At 34.3% G+C, this 19107-nt stretch overlaps 1 pseudogene; it reads left to right on the top strand.

The window, feature by feature from the left end:
• The first annotated feature begins 707 nt into the window (after positions 1-707).
• LOC104229881 (very-long-chain 3-oxoacyl-CoA reductase 1-like) lies at positions 708-12146 on the top strand (annotated as a pseudogene).
• The last annotated feature ends 6961 nt before the right edge of the window (positions 12147-19107 follow it).

Here is a 19107-nt window from a genome sequence, read left to right as displayed (position 1 = left end):
TGAAGTTGAGAGAATCCCAAAAAAGGTGAAGGCTCAAGATGTGAGCCATGAAAAATTGAGGAAAAAGTAACAGAGGCACCAAAATCTCTAGCACCAATTCCTAGACATCCCCCTCCATTTCATCAAAGATTAGCCAAAAGAGTTGATGATAGCAATTTTGAGAAGTTCTATGACATTTTAAAGCAATTATCAGTGAATACTCCATTTGTGGAAGCTTTTCAAGAGATGCCCAGATTTGCTAAATACTAGAAGGATTCGATCACTAAAAAGAAAACTATCAAGAATGAAACGGTGAGTGTCACGCACTAGATTAGCTCCATCATCTCAATGACCACCATCCAAAAGAAAGAGGATATGGGGGCTTTTGCTATTCCATGCACTATTAGATTACGTGACTTTGCAAGAGCTCTTTATGATAATGGGGCTAGCATAAACTTAATGCCTATTGCTATCTAGAAGCAAGTGGGATCAGGGATTCCTAGGCCTACTAGTATGCGATTGCAAATGGTTGACCGTTCGGTGAAATGACCGATAGCGATAGTGGATGATGTCCTTGTGAAAGTGGGGAAGTTCCTCCTCCCCGCCGACTTCGTTATTCTTGATTGTGTTGTTGATAAAGAAATCCCTATCATCTTGGGAAGACCATTCCTTATAACCGGAAGAACACTTATGGACTCGAAAAGAAATGAGGTTAAAGTTCTAGGTGAATGACGAAGAAGTTACTTTTTAAGCAAGAAAGGGGCATGAAACTACCAAATGCATACAAGTGTATCTCGGTACTTGATATTGTTGATGTGGTTGAAGATTTTGTTGAGGTGAAGATGGAAGAGGAATGCCTTGGTGAGGCATTGGCGGTGATCTTGATGAATTTTGATGGTGAGGACATAGAGGTATATGTGGAGACAATGAACGCATTGGAAGGGTTCGGTTCATATTGCGAACCAAAGAAGCTTTCTCTTAACTTGGAGAATATAGTCACTCCTCTCACCAAGCCTTCAATCGTTGAGCAGCCACTACCACCACTCTTAAGGTTTAAATTTCTTGGCTCTAATCACACTCTACCTGTAGTTATTTTATCTTTGATAAATGATGTATAGGTTAGCAGTTATTGGAAACCTTGAAGGAGCATAGACAAGCCATTGGTTGGACAATAGGGGATGTCAGGGGGATTACAGTTGGTATTTGTGAGCACAAAATCCAACTTGAAAGTATGGAGTATTAAAGGAGATTGAATCCCTCCATACAAGAAGTGGTGAAAAAAGAAATTATTAAAATGGTTGGATGTCGGGGTTGTTTACCCCATCATGGATAATCCTTGGATGAGTCTGGTGCAATGTGTGCCAAATAAGTGAGGTATGACCGTGATTCAAAATGAAAAAATGAACTCATTCCAACAAGGACGGTGTCTGGATGGAGAGTTTGCATGGACTACCGGAAGCTCAATAGTGCTACTTGTAAAGACCATTTCCCTATGTGTTTTATCGATCAAATGATTGATTGGCTATCGGGAATGTTGTTGATGATAGGCTATAATTGCGTATTTTAGTTGCTTATTGTACTCTAATTTACTGCACTTTAATTAAATTTTAGCTTTAATTGCTAGTGTTTTGCACTTATTGTGTGTTTTATGATTTGTAGGAGTGATTCCGAGCTATGTAGATGTTGTGGAACTAATTCGAGCTATTTGGAGCTTTGAAGTCTGAGTAAAAGCCCAAAGAAATAAGCCAGGATTGCGTTCGAGGTTCAAGGATCACTTCGGGACGTCAAAATTCAAGGGAAAATAATCTGCTGAAAAAATGCACTAGTGCATCGCACTGGGTGATGCATAGCTCGGCGCATTAGTGTAAAAATCTGTCAGAAAATAGCAAACTTAAGAGAATGGGTTTTTGGGGTCTGTCAGGAAAAAGCACTAATGCTACACGCCCTGCTACGCACAGTGTGATGCATAAAAAACAATAAGTTTGTAAGTTTTCCTATTTCGTTTAGGAAAAGGGAATTTTGTCTAGGCCCGATCATACTTGGCATAAATACATGGAAGAATGGTAGTTTTTGGACTTTTGACACATCTTAGACTTAAGGAAACTAAGGAGTAGGTGGAGACGCAAAAGCACAAGGATTTCATCATTCAATCCTCACTCAAGGCAAGAGTTTGGATTGTTTATGTTTTCCTTTAACTTAAACAAATTTGTGATATGTTACTCCATATCTATGGAGTAGTTCTCTTTAGGGTTTGATGGATTTGGTGTATTGATACTTGTTTGTGGATATTAACTCCAGTTTTTATGTATTGGACCGTTTTGGATGTTCTAATCATTGCATCTATATTCACTTGTTCATGTAATCGAGAGAGGCATAACTTGTAATATTTTTGCATTATATTTTGTTGGTTGAAGTCATTCATTCTTCTTAGTAATCGGAAGAGGATAGTTGAATTGTTGATAGAACCAAGTTAGAAGGATAATCAAGAGAGGTTCTCCTAAAGACCAATCCACTACAAATTCTTGCATATATTCACGTGCTTAAAATTGGTTCATCTTGTGAGGCTGAGACTTAATCGAGAGAGGGGTTTCTACTAAATAATTGAATTAATAACCAAGTAAATCGAGAGACTCGCTTGAACATTTCATATGAATTATCTAGAGTTATATCTCAAACATTTAGTTTGTACCTATCCTATCAACCCTATCTTCTCCCAATTGATAACCTTCTTTGCTTATTACTTGCGCTAATTATCATTAGTCAATAGTTTAGACTCTTAGTTAATTTTAGTCTTAATCATAAAATTCTCAATTGTTGATCATCTTGGATAGCTATCTAGCTACAAACTATGATAATACTCTTTAACTCCAATCCTTGTGGATACGATATTATAAATTACTATATTCGACTAGCGAGCATATTTTCGTGTGTGTTTTGTGTTCGTCGAATTTTGGCACTGTTGTTGGGGATTGGCAATCAATAGAGTTTGAAATAGTTTGTAGTGCTAATTCAGAAATTTTTCTTTTTATTTTATTTTTCTCTTTTTACGCTTGGTATTCTTTTGACTGTGCGTACGCTATAGGTTAGATTGGTGCATGACTCGATCTTCTGGGAAGGAAGTGCCACCATACGAACTAGAAATCGAGAAACATCTGCGACAGTTGAGGAAGGAAAGAAATATACCGAGAATATAGAGAAGGTTGAGAAATCCTCAACCAAAGAAAATATGGCTGGAGATGATGATAATGTTGATTTGGCTGCGAGGGAGGCAACCCAACTTAGAGAGAATCTTAAAGGGATGCAGAGGATGCAACTATTAGAGATGCAAAAATTGCATATGAAGAAGAGAGGGCTCGAAGAATGGCTCAGAATCAGCCCTTGGGTGCAAACCAGTTCTGTTACACCCCACATTTTCGTATATGAAAGTACGCCATAAATAAATTGACTAGAGCTCGGAAATGAGATGTTAAGTTCCGTATTTTTTTTACGTTAATGTTTCTATATTTGCATTCATGGCCTGCCATTACATATTTATCAATGACTCCTTTATTATCATATAAATTAGGCTTGATCCTAGGATCTTGTTTCCATAGGTATCGCTACAAATAGAAGGCTCAACAGTTTGTAGGAAACAAAAATTCTTGGCAAAACATATATTGTATTCCATTTTTGCTCTCAATTAAACAACTTTATTTGCTTTTTATATTGCTTTCATTTCTGTCCTCGGAAACATTATACTCGAAGCCATACTCGTCATCTTCTTCAATTTCAACTGCTAAGTCTTACTTTTAATCTTATTTCTTTATCATTTTTGGGATCAAATCAGTTTGCTTGTCTATAAATCACGTAACAAATTTAACTATACCGTTTTACGGGTAAACATGTTTTGCGTCTCTGTGCATCTTTATTATTGTTGGTTGTAAATTTTGCGGGACTCAACAATTTAGAAGGCTGGAAATGAGACATGAGGGTAGTGTTGACACTAGATTTTAGCAGAAAATAGTGAAATCAAACAGACAAATATAAACGTGCATGATTCTGTAGGTGCAAACGGCTTAAACGGAAGATAGCAAAAGTCATAGCAGAAAGGTGTAAATTTTTTTTGTAATCGTCTTTATTTCTTGTAAAATAAATTCAGCAAGAACTTATTTTTTCATAATCTTTGTCAAAACCGAATACCAAATAAGCTTTAACCAAAATTAAGGAAGAAATGTTTAGTGAAGAAACCATTAATTGATCAGTCTATCGATCGAGCTTGCCATGGCAATTGGCAAATAGAAGAAAAGCGAAAACAGATGCTCTTTCTTCTTCTTTTGTTTTAAATTATTTTTGATTTTAACTTTTGTGAGTTGATATTTTGAAAAAAATTACACTATAACATCGTCTAAAAGGTAATTATAAGTGATGGTTAAAGAAATTACGGAAAATGGTCATATTTATCCCTGTACTCTTCAAAGAGGGTTACATTTGTCCTTCGTCATACTTTTTGACATATTTATCCTTATACTTATACTTTAGTGATCATATTTGCCCCTCATCCATTAAATCCCCATGTCCCACCTTTGTTTTCCTACATGGTGCCTATGTGGATTTCTTTTTCCTCCAATTTAAATATGGTCAACTATTTAAGATAATTTAATCCGCCCACCCAATTTAAATATTGTCACCTATTTAAGATAATGGCACTATTTCAGCTCCATATTTTCCTGATAGCAGCAACAACATATTGGCAAACAAGAACTTTGAACTCAAAATCACTAATCTGATACAGCTTACAATTATTGCAGTAACCAAATTAAATTACGAAAAGTTGCACAACAATGGAATTAATGATAAAGGTCCGTGCTTAAAATAGAGCACTGCCAGAAGCCTAATATTGTCTAGGATGGTTTCCTCAAACATATTTTTTCTCGAAAAGAAAATATTGCTCTCTCCTCTCATTTTATATGAAAGAATTCGATTACAAGGGTCAACACATCTAGTTTTTTTTTGTGATTTGGGTATATAATTTTCATGTTTTTCAAAAATAAAATAAAATTACATATTTAAAAAAGTATATCTAAATAATTCAACTTTTTGGATGGCAGAGTCATGATTTAAAGTTTATGGGTTCTGATCTTGCTCATAGCTCATTTTAGTTATTAAGTTCGTAATTAAATATTTATACATATTTAATGTATTTCCTAATAGAACACAAATCTAAACAAAAGCTATAGAGTTCATTCAAACCATACCTAATACTCTAGCTCCACCCCTTATCTTCGACCTGGTTTAACATAAACCTACAATGACGAATAATATTAGAGTAATGTGAATTATGAGAATGAAGCCACTGTATTTTATATATTGGCTACCCAAAGACACAAATAGGTGCAGACAACCAAATTATGGTTTATGGTTTATGGTTAAATTAAATTATCTTAAATAGTTGACCATATTTAAATTGGAGGAAAAAGAAATCCACATAGGCACCATGTAGGAAAACAAAGGTGGAACATGAGGATTTAATGGATGAGGGCAAATATGATCCTAAAGTATAAGTGTAAGGATAAATATGTCAAAAAGTATGACGAAGGACAAATGTAACCCTCTTTGAAGAGTACAAGGATAAATATGATCCTAAAGTATAATGGTAAGGATAAATATATCAAAAAAGTATAACGAATGACAAATATAACCATTTTTAAAGAGTACAGGGATAAATATGACCCTTTTCCGAAGAAACTAATCTTAAAAATAACGGATAAGGGTCATATTTATCCTTCTACTATCGAAAATAAGTTATATCTACCCTCCGTTTCAGTTTCTTATTAAAATTAACCTTACCGTTGTACTTTGGGATTAAAATTAACCCCCAGACATTAAATTGCTCTTCAAAACTTAAAAATCACACGTGGCATGATATGATTGAAGGCAAAAGATCAACCCCACCTTCCATTTTAAACAACCCGATCCAACCAAATAACCCGCTCCGCCCGAAACCCCTCACCTTTCTTTGTGATTTGTTACAACTTCTGAAATGGGATGATGATGAAAGGTCGTTTGCACATTCATTGATTTATTTACAGCTTCTGAAAGGTCGTGGTGCTCGTATTGCTGCCAAGCTGTCAGCTTTGAAAGTGGAAAGGGAGAGGGAAAGGCAAATGCTGAAAGGCAATGAACAGTAACATTTCACCAGAACAGATTTTAAGCAAATAATGTTCTAAATTTTTTGGCCAAGATGAATCAACCAGTAGGCATGCATGGAATATCGAAAGTCTAGTCTTATCTGAACGAAAGAGGATATTGAGAATGAAAAGAGACACCAAATATCTCAACAGTAGTGCATCAGAGGAATATTTCTCTTGTATAGGGTTTTCCTCGATTAAAAACCATATTGACATTTTTGCCTCCATTTTTCATGGTAAAACTATCATATTTAAATTCTACAATTGCTTGAGATATAAACAAATTCAAGAATATTTTATGCTTAGGCGTTATATATAATGAAAGTTAGTGCAATTCAATTTATCTAAAAGACTAACTCCTATATTATTATGAAAGCAGGCAATTCTTTTAAACAGTACATATTTTTTTCTTAACCTTTTAACACTAACGAATTTATTTACCCATAGCTTTCTAATGTACATTTACAGTAGATTAAAGAAAAAACAGAGATGAAAAAAAGATGATAAGAATAAAACTGAGACTGGGAATAAGCGATGATTTGATGCTCTTGTGCTGGTACGATTTCATTCTATTGACCCATATCTGCAGAGCTTCGTGAAAGTGATAGAGGAAGCGGATTTGCCGGAGAGCCACCGGAATATTGGGAACAAGTGAGATTTTTTCCCGCTCCAAGATGTGGGGTTATTTGGTTGGGTCGGGCTGTTCAAAATAAAAAGTGGGGTGGGTCTTTTACATTCAATCAGATCGTGCCATGTGTATTTTTAAAGTTTTAAAGAAGGATTTAACATCTGAGGAGTAATGCTAATCTCAAAGTATGACGGTAAGGTTATTTTTACTAAGAAACTTAAACGAAGAATAGATATAACTTATTTTCGATAGTATAAGGCTAGATATGACCCTTTTCCGTAAAAATAATCCATACTACCGAACACACGAATAATCTGGCGCTATAAAGTTCTTTTTTTACAATGTGCCTATCTATCCATATAAGTAAATTCATACTCCTCCCCTTCCAATTATGTGACATACTTTCTCTTACTATTTCATTTTTAAAAAAATGACAAATTTTAATATTTATAAATAATGTTAAGCTTTTAATTTAATTTAATGAGAAACTTTTATAGTCATATAAATGTTATGAAATATTTAAGAATATAAATTTTTTATAACTATACTGGCATTATAAAATATTTTAAAATAAAAGTTCTAAAAATTTTACTTTATTTTTAAATTTGGTGCCATATCAAACTCAAAGTACTACTTATATATTTTAGACAGTGTCGATAAGTTCAAGATGTAGTTAGCTTGGAAGTTGCGGAATCTTAACTTTTACGCAGTTAACCCTAGGAGTCTCCCGGACTTTGCGGCAGTGAAAGATACCTTGTGACTGTCCCACTAAGACTTGATTAATTTCCATAAATTATTCTTAACTAGGTAGGTGAAACTCAAATGGAGACGTATTTGCAATACTTTATTCTTTTTCTTGGCTTAATCTCTCTTTCCAAATCCGTTGATCTAAGCTTTTCCATATGGGTATGGGGAAGCTTCTTCAGACCATCAAAGAATTTGAAAGAATACGGTTCATGGGCTCTGATTACTGGCTCCACCGACGGAATAGGCAAAGCCCTCGCATTTGAATTGGCAAATAAGGGTCTAAATCTCATTTTAGTTGGAAGAAACCCTTCAAAACTTGAGGACACCGCTAATGCAATCCATGAAAGATATAGAGGAAAAATGTTCATTAAAACTGTTGTTATAGATTTTGCAAAGTGTCCACCAGAAGAAATTGTAACGAAAATAGAAAGAAGCTGTTGATGTTGGAATATTGATTAATAATGCTGGAATGGCAAACCCCTATGCGAGATTTATGCATGAAGTTGATTTGGAGTTGGTGAAGGGTTTGATGAAGGTGAATATGGAGGGGTTAACGTGGGTGACAAAGTCGATTATTCCGAGGATGCTGGAGAAGAAAAAGGGTGCTATTGTGAACATACGATCAGGCTCGTCCGCAACTGTCTCATCCTATCCTCTCTACTCCATCTATGCCGCCACCAAAGCGTAAGAATCTTATGAAATTATTCTACCGGCGCTTTTCAGTTTTTACATCTATTAAAAGAGAGTTCTCTAATTGTGTTTGGTTGAACCTTTAAAAAAAATTGAAGTAGTTTTTCTAAAAATGTTTTCAACACTTTTGAATTTAAACGCATCCTAAAAAGTATTTGGAAAAAAAAAGTGTTCGTATTGGTTTCAAAACAAAACTACTCATAAAAGTAATTTAAGGCTGTATTTATATGAAATGTTTTTATCTTTTCTGCTCGTAAGATATTTACTCCTACAAAAAAAAAATTTACCAAAAAAATGTTACACTATTCAAACATTTTTTAATATCTTTTTAAGCTGCGATTTTTTAATTTCTGGTATAATTTTTTTTTTATCTGAGATAATATTGTTTAAGTCTACCTTATATAAGAGTATTAATTGCATCCTTTGAGGGAACGAACAACAATCTTTTATGTACTTTGACCGGTTTCAACTATCTGTGGCGTCCCGATTGGCCTGTGCATGCCTCGAATAATTCCACGGGCACCCAAAATGATCATCTCTTCTAATTACCAACCAATTTTTGATGTAGACACGAGTTTTAAATGATCAGATAGATACTTTTCACCTGCTGTGGATAAAACTTAGTCTCCTTTTACATTTCATATTTAGGATAGGAAACGAGACAATTACGAATTTAGGAGAGTTGGATTGGAATAGGTTTGGTTCTTCTTTATAATGCAAATATAGTTGTATTTCACCTTAAAATTGGGAATTGAAGTTGACACTTATGATTTTATTCTTATTCGAATGAAATTGAATTCATCATAGTTGTATTTATTTGTGTTGTTTGCTTTTCCCTTCGAGTTTGAGGCCTCCTATAATACATAGCACCTCTTGGTTACATTTTTTAAGTGTCCTATAATAGGACTCCTATTTTGGTGGATACAAATAGGCATAGGAGTAATTGAAACTTTGTAGCTATACTGTATTTTTTTCATCATACAACCATCCAGAAATTAAAAGCTTAATGGGGTGACAAATTAAAATGCAGGTACGTACAGATGTTGTCAAAATCCCTGAGTGTCGAATACAAGCAACAAGGAATCGATGTTCAGTGCCAGGTAGGTTCTTTGTTACTCTTACATCAATGAATAATCATAAAGGCAATATGTAATGATAGGAAACTTAACGGAGGACTTCAAAAAATGACGCTTTACCTTTTTTGTTTTTCTTGTTGGACCTCTAACTTCATGTTTACCAATTCTTTGGACTTGGTCAACAGCATGTTGCAACTTGATGTTAAGAAACTGAATCATCCAGGATTACTTACACTTGTCATAGCTTTCCTATCCAACCGGTTAATTTTTTAGAAGGTTTAAGTTTTATGCAATTGAATTGGAAATATTCCGTCTTACCGTCAAGGGCGGCACGATGAGTTTTGTGGCCTAAAACCAAATTTTATGAGGGGTTTTAAAAAATTATTTATTTATTTAAAGTCTATTTTTCTTTAGATACAAAGTTATTATAATTTTTTTTTAATTAATAACTCCTAATAAGTCTTTCTTAATTGACAACATAGCTATTTAAACTTTCTTGAGACATTGTTGATCTTAGGCAAGATTTTATCAATTTTAATTTTGAAAACTTTTTTCCACTGAATCGACGGTAACAAGAGTTATTAACATTATTCCATAAGCAATATCGGCACTGGAAAAAGAATCAAATATTTTTATTTGACCGAGTGTATCAATTAAACTATTATCTTCTAATTGTACTATTTTCCTTAATACTTTTAATTCCGAAAATAAATCTCCATCAATATCGAATTGATTATTATGCTTTAAGGAACATTCAAGATTAAGGCAATAGTTTTTCAAATTTCCACTAAATAGAAAACCAAAAATATTTTCGTATGCTTCGAATTGTTCAAATCTATTTTGAAGTGAAAAAATAGTCTTGTCTACTATGTATAAATTAATCAACTCCAGAGGGCTCTTCGAAAGATTTTGAGATTTTATTATTAACATTCTCATTAAATTGTTACTTCCTATATATCACACGTTCTTAAGAAATTAGGGTTCGATATTCATTTCAAGTGTAATTTTCTTGGCAGAAATCATAGCAGTTGCAAATCCTTTTCTATATACTTGTTAAAGAAAGAAATCAAACTTTTTCTCTTCACAAAACCTTTTTTAAAACTTATACATAGCCTATTAAGTGTAACAAAAAATGGAGTCTCCACAAATGTAGGCCCTAAAGTAGTTGCTTACTTGCTTTATGGGGAGGGGGGGGATTTGCAACCGTACCTTATATTTGTGCCACCTTTAAATCTGTACCCTATTTTTTAAAATTATTGATTTGGTAGCCAGTGACAAAAAATCCGTAATAATATGACACTTACATCCCTGATAAATCGCATGATCTGCAACCTCATTCATAAAAAAGATCTCCCCCTTTTCTCTCAGCAGCTTTATCAAAAAACCATAAACTTCATGTTAATATAGCATGAAGTTGTTTCATGTTGAAGCTAAAACTTCATGCTAATGCATGCTGAAATTATTTATCCTGCAGTCTACAGTTTTGTCATGAGTGCTGAAGTTATTTAGTTCATTTGCTAAAACATCAGTTTAAATATGCTGAAGTTATTTAGTTCATTTGCGAAAACTTCAAGTAAACATGCTTAAGTTTTTGTCTTGCAGTATGTAATTATCTAATGAGTTTTTGCTAATGCATGCTGAAGTTATTTAGTTCATTTGCTAAAATTTTAGTTTGAACATGTTGAAGTTATTTAGTTCATTTGTGAAATTTTAGACGAAACATGCTTAAGTTTTTGTCTTGCAATATATAATTTTCTAATGAGTTTTTGCTAATGCATGCTGAAGTTATTTAGTTCATTTGCTAAAACTTCAGACTAAACATACTTAAGTTATTTAGTTCGTTATGCTTAAATTATTTAGTTCATTTGTGAAAACTTCAGATTAAACATGCTTAAGTTATTTAGTTCCTTTGCTAAAACTTCAGACGAAACATGCTTAACTTATTTAGTTCATTTGCTAAAACTTCAGACTAAACATACTTAAGTTATTTAGTTCATTATGCTTAAGTTATTTGGTTCATTTGCTAAAACTTCAGACTAAATATGCTTAGGTTATTTAGTTCATTTGCTAAAATTTCGTGCCAAAACATGCTGAAGTTTTATCCTGCAGTCTGCAATTTTGTCAATGGTATGTCCTGAAGGGCAAAATCGTCTTTTTAAAATGCTTTTAACAAAAAAAAGGTACGGATGCAAACGAAAAATCAAAACGAGTATAAATTAAAAGGGGCCGACCAAATAGGACGCCTCATGCAATTTTTACGCTTTATGGAAGGGTTGCGCCCCAAACAAAAGGAATTTATCCCTAATGGAAAAATCATACGCTGCATATTGACTGATGAACATGTTTGTATTTTCTAGATTCCGCTGCTAGTGGCAACAAAGATGACATGTATAAAGAAATCTTCTTTGTTCGTTCCATCAGCCGAAACATATAGTAAAGCGAGCACAAGATGGATAGGTTATGGGGAAATTTGCGTGCCTTACTGGCCACATGCTATTCAAGGATTCATCATTCGAGCACTGCCTGAGAAACTGCTGGATCACCTTTTGTTCAAGTATTTTAATGGGATGAGAAAGAGAGGCTTGCACAAGGATACGAAACTTGCAAAGATGAAGTAAGAAAAGTAGTTGTGACGGAATGAATAAAGTAAAGAATGGCCTTTTAAAGTAATGAGGCAAATACTACTGTATTATACTTATTTGAAATCCTTTAGACTCTGCTTGGAAAGTCACCCTGTAATTGGAATTGGTGTAATTACTAGAATAGTAATTACACATCCTAGTAATTACATAGTTATGTAATTACGACGACATATTTGTTTGTCATAATGTAATTACAATGTAGTTACAAGTTTACTGTTTGGTTGCACAAGTGTAATTACACATTTAGATTAAATTTCAAATTAAGTAATTATCAAACTTAAAAGTTAATATAATAAATATATGCATATAATTTTTTATAAGTATAAATGTTATTATATTTTGTATTTAAGATGTATATTTTTTCGTGAATATACATTAATTTAGTAATCATATATTTATAACTAATACTGTAAAAATAAGTTATATATATTTTTAAATTAATAATATTTAGTTTAGATACTTACGAAAATAAAAAAAATACATTTTGTGATAACATCATGAAATTCATGTTTGATAAAATAAATTAATATTTACAAATATAATGTAATAACATTATTCAAATGTTTGACAAAACTAATTGATCACGCCCAACTATGCCTTATAAAAGGACAATGCGATCGTTGCAAGTATAATCCGGTTTACAAGTCCGGAGTCGAATCCCACAGAGAACTAAGGCTTAGCTACAGCTGTTCACTATCACCAAGAAGACAAACTTGAACAGTTCCTACCTTATAGATATTTAGATTCTTGTGTTTAACTAATTAATTAACAAATTAAAATAATAAATTAACAACTAAAGATATTAAGAGTTAGAGACAAGATTAAGGAGGTCTAGAGTTATGATTCCCCAATTGTCGGAATCCTTCCCGCTATATCTTCTATAATTTCGCCTAAGTATTCCCTACCGATCATGAGCACTCTTATTATCGTAAATCTCTCCCGAGTAATCACGACAATTTACTAGACGCACTCTCCCGAGCTACGCTAGCTGGCTTTTGATACAGCTCACTTCAGATCGCACTCAAGGCTTCGTTATCCCTAATCCCACCTTTAAACCCTCGGTTATTGATCTCTCATATACTCTGGGAGTGGTGTTGTTCAACAATTACCTAAATATACACTCTCTCCCGAGTTATGCATACTAAATAGGCACAGCTAATTGAGAGCTCTTCAATTAACTACAATAAGAACGTAGTTGAACAAATAGAGATTATACTACGGCTCAATTATATAAAAACATAACAAGAATTTATCCTACAAAAGGTTCTATCAAAACTCTAGATAACAATTTAGCTATTCATAATAGTATGTAAAACTACAATACTAAAATTCATAACCAACAATAAAAAATAGTAAGAGAAAAGAAAAAACTTGTAGAAGAATTCCCAAGCCTTGCTCCTATTGTGTCGCTGCCTCCTTAGGTCAAATCTATGTCAAAAATATGTCCTCTCCAATTCTTGGCCGGCTTCCTTGGTTTAATATAGGGTTTAGGGCTTAAAATCCCGTGTTTTGCACTTTGGTCCCTGAAATTTATGCATCCTGCCACGGTTCCACCGCGGTCGCGCCGGAACCGCGGCCAAACACCCTCTCAGATTCTTCAGTTGTCCGCGACTGCCCTCTGCCGCGGTCGCGGTTTTTGACCCTGTTCCGTTTGGAATTTGGAAAAACGTAAAACATGAAAGGTGTATCCCTTTGAGTTAGCTTTCCAACCATATATTGTGGAGCTCAAATGGAGTTCTGAGTAAAACGTTATGTCTAGTTTACTAAATAGTACGCAATATGCCTCTTCGAGTTTTCGTTTTGTTGTTTTATCATCCGTTGATCCCCGAACGCGATCCCGGCTTAATTCCTTGAGCTATTACTCAGACTTCAAAGCTCCAAACCACTTAAATTCATTACATAACATCTATATAGCTCGGAATCACACTTACAAGGCATAAAACATACAATTAGTGCAAAACACTAGCGATTAAAGCGCAAACTCAACTAAAGTGCAGTAAATTAGAGTGTAATAATCGACTAAAATACGTAATTATAGCCTATCATCACTAATCTGTCAACTCTAACTAAAAAATGAACAACATGCAATGTGAGCCAATACTATTGAAACAAGTAAATTTGAACCATGAATATAACACAATTTCAAAATTCAAAAAAAATAAATAGTTTAACATATGTCAAATTCCAACATAATAATAGTAAGTTCTAGTGCAACTTAATAATTAGGAAGCATGATAAGTTATAACCACATTCAACAACGAAATTCCACTTTAATTGCATCACTCATTATATGCCAAGTTCGTTAATGACTCATTATTTCTAATATTAGGAGGTGTAGTTTAAAAAAATAGAATAATAAAATATAGTAAGCAATTACATAGAATCATGAGAAGTAAAGATAGAGAAATAAAAGATAAATAAGGTACAAAGAAAAATATTTTTTAAAATTTCAAAAGAAATTAAAAAATTAAAATAATAGAAATAAAAAGTTATAAAGAAAATAAATTAAAATAAAAACAAAAAGAAACGAAACGAAAAAACAACCTTGTAATTACACAGTGTAATTACCACCAATTCTCACCTCCCCCTTGAGAATTGGAGAGTGTAAATTACACCCCTCCAATTACACCCAATTCCATGCTGACCAAATAATTACTTGGCCAAATAAACATATCAAATTGTATAATTACACCCAATTACACCCAAATCCTTTTCAAGGTGGCTTTCCAAACAAGCTCTTAGTAATATTGCTTTGTATCAGCCTTCTGCTTTAAGAATTGCTGCGCATATCACATAAGTAGGCTTTGCACATTGCTTGTCTAAAAGAAAACGATAAAGAATAAAGAAAATATTGGCATCCAGGCTCTTCTTCTGGTTAAAGAACTGATGAAAAGAGCAAATCACTAGACTATTGTCAAACTTTGAGATCTTACTTCTTCGAGGTAGGGATAAAGTTTGCGTACACACTATCCTCTCCAAATCTACTAGTGAGGTTTTGTTACGAGCCAAAATTCCCACCCTCAAATGTCGTGATGACGCCTACTAATGTGAGCTAGGCAAGCCAATCCTTAACTATCTACTACCTTTTTCATATTACTACTTTTAAAACAAACATAGGGCGACAATATAAATAAAGCGAAAGTCAACATTTATAAAGCTTAGAGCTACGTCTATTACCACTTTTAAACTTCAATACCCCAAAATCTGGTGTCACAGTACCACAGACTGTCTAAGAGTCACTACATACAAAGTCTGAAGAAAATACATAGTACTGTTCTTGAGCAAGAGATAAAGGAAACAAGAAATAGAGATAGAGGGGGACGTCAGGGCCCGCGAATGTCTGCAGGTCTACCTTGGGTCTCCGGATGGACTAAAGGAAGCCCTCCAACTACTGTCCGAAAGCTGCTCCGGGATCTGCACACAGTGCAGAGTGTAGTATCAGTACAACTGACCCCGTGTGTTGGTAAGTGCCTCGCCTAACCCCGGCGAAGTCGTGACGAGGCTAGGACCAGACTCCAGATAAACCTGTGCAGTTATATAATATATGGCAGAAAAGTAAACAGATAATAAGCAATTAAAGTTGGGGAAGGGGAACATGCCTCGGGGATAGCTGATAAAGCAAAATAGCAAGGAATAAGTAAGGAATCTGACAATATAAATTCTAACACAGATAAAGAAAAGTAAAGACAACTTTCACTTTCAGTTTCCATCTTGTTGCAGGCGTGCAACCTGATCCCATTTCTCATATCTTGTGGTAGGCGTACCACCCGCTCCCATTTCATAATATCTTGTGGTAGACGTACCACACGCTCCCATTTCATAATATCTTGTGGTAAGCGTACCACCCGCTCTCATTTCATAATATCTTGTGGTAGGCATACCACCCGCTCCCATTTCATAATATCTTGTGGTAGGCATACCACCCGCTCCCATTTCATAATATCTTGTGGTAGGCGTACCACCCGCTCCCATTTCATAATATCCTGTAATTTCAAGGAATTCCGGCAAGGAAAAATAATCAAATAATAACTTTCCGGCAAGGGAACACAACAATGTAATAATTTTTCCGGCAAGGGAACAACAATATTGAAATAGTCATCCCGGCAAGGGAGAATCAGCTATAACCAATCTCCACTTAGCTTGTACTCAGTTCAATTATTGAAAATGCTCAATCATAGAAGATCATTAAGTAAAGCACCCAAGTGTCATTTAAGAACACAACAACTTCAATTTAAAACTCACGGTCATGCTTGACACTAACGTATAGATACTCGTCACCATGCCTATACGTCGTACTCAACAAGAAGCAAGTAGCACATATGACTCAACTCCTAATCCCTCAAGCTAGGGTTAGACCAAACACTTACCTCGATGCCTTGAACACCACTCAAGTCTCAATTATAGCTTTACCCCCCGATTCCACCACCAATTCGCTCGAATCTAGTCACAAGTTACTTAATTATATCAATAAGTGCTAAATGAATCAACCCCAATACATGAAAATGAGTTTTCCAAAGTTTTACCCAAAAAGTCAAAATCACCCCCGAGCCCACGTGGTCGAAACCCGAGGTTCGGACCAAAATCTGATTACCCATTCCCCCCACGAATCCAAATATATAATTTATTTTGCCTTAAATTGAGGTCCAAATCCCTAATTTTAGAAAAACCCAGGTTCTACCCAAAACACCCAATTTCCTCCATGAAAATCTTTGATTTGAAGTTGAAATCATGTTAAAAGATGTTAAGGAGTGAAGAAAATGAGTTAGAAATCACTTACCAACATTCTGGAGAGGAAGGGTTGTTTGAAAAATCGCCTCTTATATTTTTGGGGTTTTAAAAAGTGAAAAATAACTGAAATTCTCGTCTATTTATACCCCTCTCAGACCTCCTGTGTGGATCGCATCAAATGGACCGCGGCCGCACTAGCGTACCTGAAGACCCGCAGTTCAACACCCTGTGCGAATCGCACAAGGCCGACTGCGGCCACACAGCCTCCACCGCGGATCGTACAAAGGAGACCGCGGTCGCGCTGGCACCTCTACGGTCGCACCCGATTTCTCGTGGACCGCACTAGAGGGTTCAGAGACCTGCAACTTCCTGAACCTGCAACATCTGACTTTCTAAGCCTAAGGCATCCCGGAACCTACTCGAAACTCACCCGAGCCCTCGAAATTCCAACCCAAGTATACACACAACCTCAAAAACATCCTACAAACATATTCATATAATCAAATTACCAAAATAACATCACGAGCATCGAATTAAACCTCGAGATCAATGAAATTTCTCAAAACTTTTTTAAACATCAAATTTCTCAGGAATGACTCAAGTCATATATAAGACCTGTACCGGGCGCCGAACCAAAATACGGGCCCGATACCATTGCTTTCTAATCAGTTTTCATTTCAAATTTCCTTAAACAATTTCTGAAAGCAATTTCACTTAAAAATTCATTTCTCGGGCTTGGGGCCTCGGAATTCGATTCCGGGCATACGCTCAAGTCCCATATTTTTCTATGGACCCTCCGGGACCGTCGAATCACGGATCCGGGTCTGTTTACCCAAAATATTGACCGAAAATAAAATTAACTCATTTTAAAGTCAAAACTTAACATTTTTCACAGAGTTTCATACTTGAGCTTTCCGGCTACGTGCCCGTACTGTGCACGCAAATCGAGACGATTCTAATGAGGTTTTCAAGACCTCGGAAACAGAGAAATCAATTGAAAGCAAGTGATAACCCTTTGGGTCTTCACAGGTTTTATTGGTTAGTCGTTGTTGTTGTATTGTCAAACTTTGCACCAAAGTGAAACAAGTAATCTCTTTGTTGCAACTTTAACTATTTTAATTTCGGAGTTATCCGGAAAGTTAGTAGAATGAGATAAAGTCAGCAACACTAATTTTTTTGACTGATCAACCAAATATTTAACTTGCCGAATTATTTTATACTATCTGATTAAAGACGAAAAGTTTGAAAGTGACTTATAATAATTTAATCTGTTTACCTAGTCCAAAAATTAAGGAAAAACGATACATTTACACATGAAAACTAAATTAATTATTCTTGCCTACCCATTTTTTTTTTCTATCCATCAAATTAAATAAATACTCATCAGTCCTCTATGATATCCACATGATATATATTATAGAGGCCTGGTTCATTTCTTTTAGAAATACACTCAGTCCTTTATGATCCCCCATAATATATATCATAGGGTATCATAGAGATCTAGTTCATTCCTTCCAGAAAAATACGCAGTCCTCTATATTACTAACCTGGTATATATCATATACTGATAGGGTATTACAGAGGACACATTCCTTCCTCCAAAGAATACTTCTGAGCCTTCTATCATACCCACATGGTATCATACATGACAAATTCATTTTTAAAAAAAAAGTTATTTCTCAATTCTCTTTGATACCCATATGATATATATCACATATGGACAGGATATTATAAATGAATAATTTATTTCTTTAAAAAGAAAGCTCAGCCTTTTATGATACCAAATTGGTATATATCATATACCGATAGAGTATTATAAAGGACTGGTTCATTTTTCTAGAAATATACTTATTAGTCCTCCCATAACCACCATGGACTACTGATTTTTATTTCCACCAAAGAAAACCTCAAACTCACTCAAAACCGTACCTTCATCTCGATAAAATATCAATCACCACCTAACAATAAAAGATCTTTCATCTTTGCATCTTGGGCAACAAAGGCTAAACGACGAAATACAAGAAATATCCGAATCTTGTTATTATTTTGTTTAATTATAAGAAAAGGCCCTTTGGTAACTTTTGAATTAATTAAATTAGCACAAGCAGCTAATTTACGGTTTTATGGGAATGATTTCCTTCCACGCCATTCATAAATAAAATAATAAAAAATAATAATATTAATAAATATCATAAGAACTTTGCTAAAAAAGTTTAAATAGTTAAAAATATGATTTTTTGTGTGAAAAACCTAAAATTATAATAGTGTACTATTGCGTTATATTGTATACTATAATAATATATTGTTACAGTAAATTACATACTGTTAAATTATATTGTGTACCGATATGGCATACAGTATCCAAAATGGGATCCTGGGTTCTTCATCCAATAGTATACTATTACATTATACTATATACTGTAATAATATTCATTTTCAATTAATTGTAT

This window comes from Nicotiana sylvestris, chromosome 4 (assembly GCF_000393655.2).
Source record: "Nicotiana sylvestris chromosome 4, ASM39365v2, whole genome shotgun sequence".
NCBI classification, from domain to species: Eukaryota; Viridiplantae; Streptophyta; class Magnoliopsida; order Solanales; family Solanaceae; genus Nicotiana; species Nicotiana sylvestris.
Note: the sequence above shows the minus strand (reverse complement) of the source record. Positions and strands in the feature narration are given on the sequence as shown.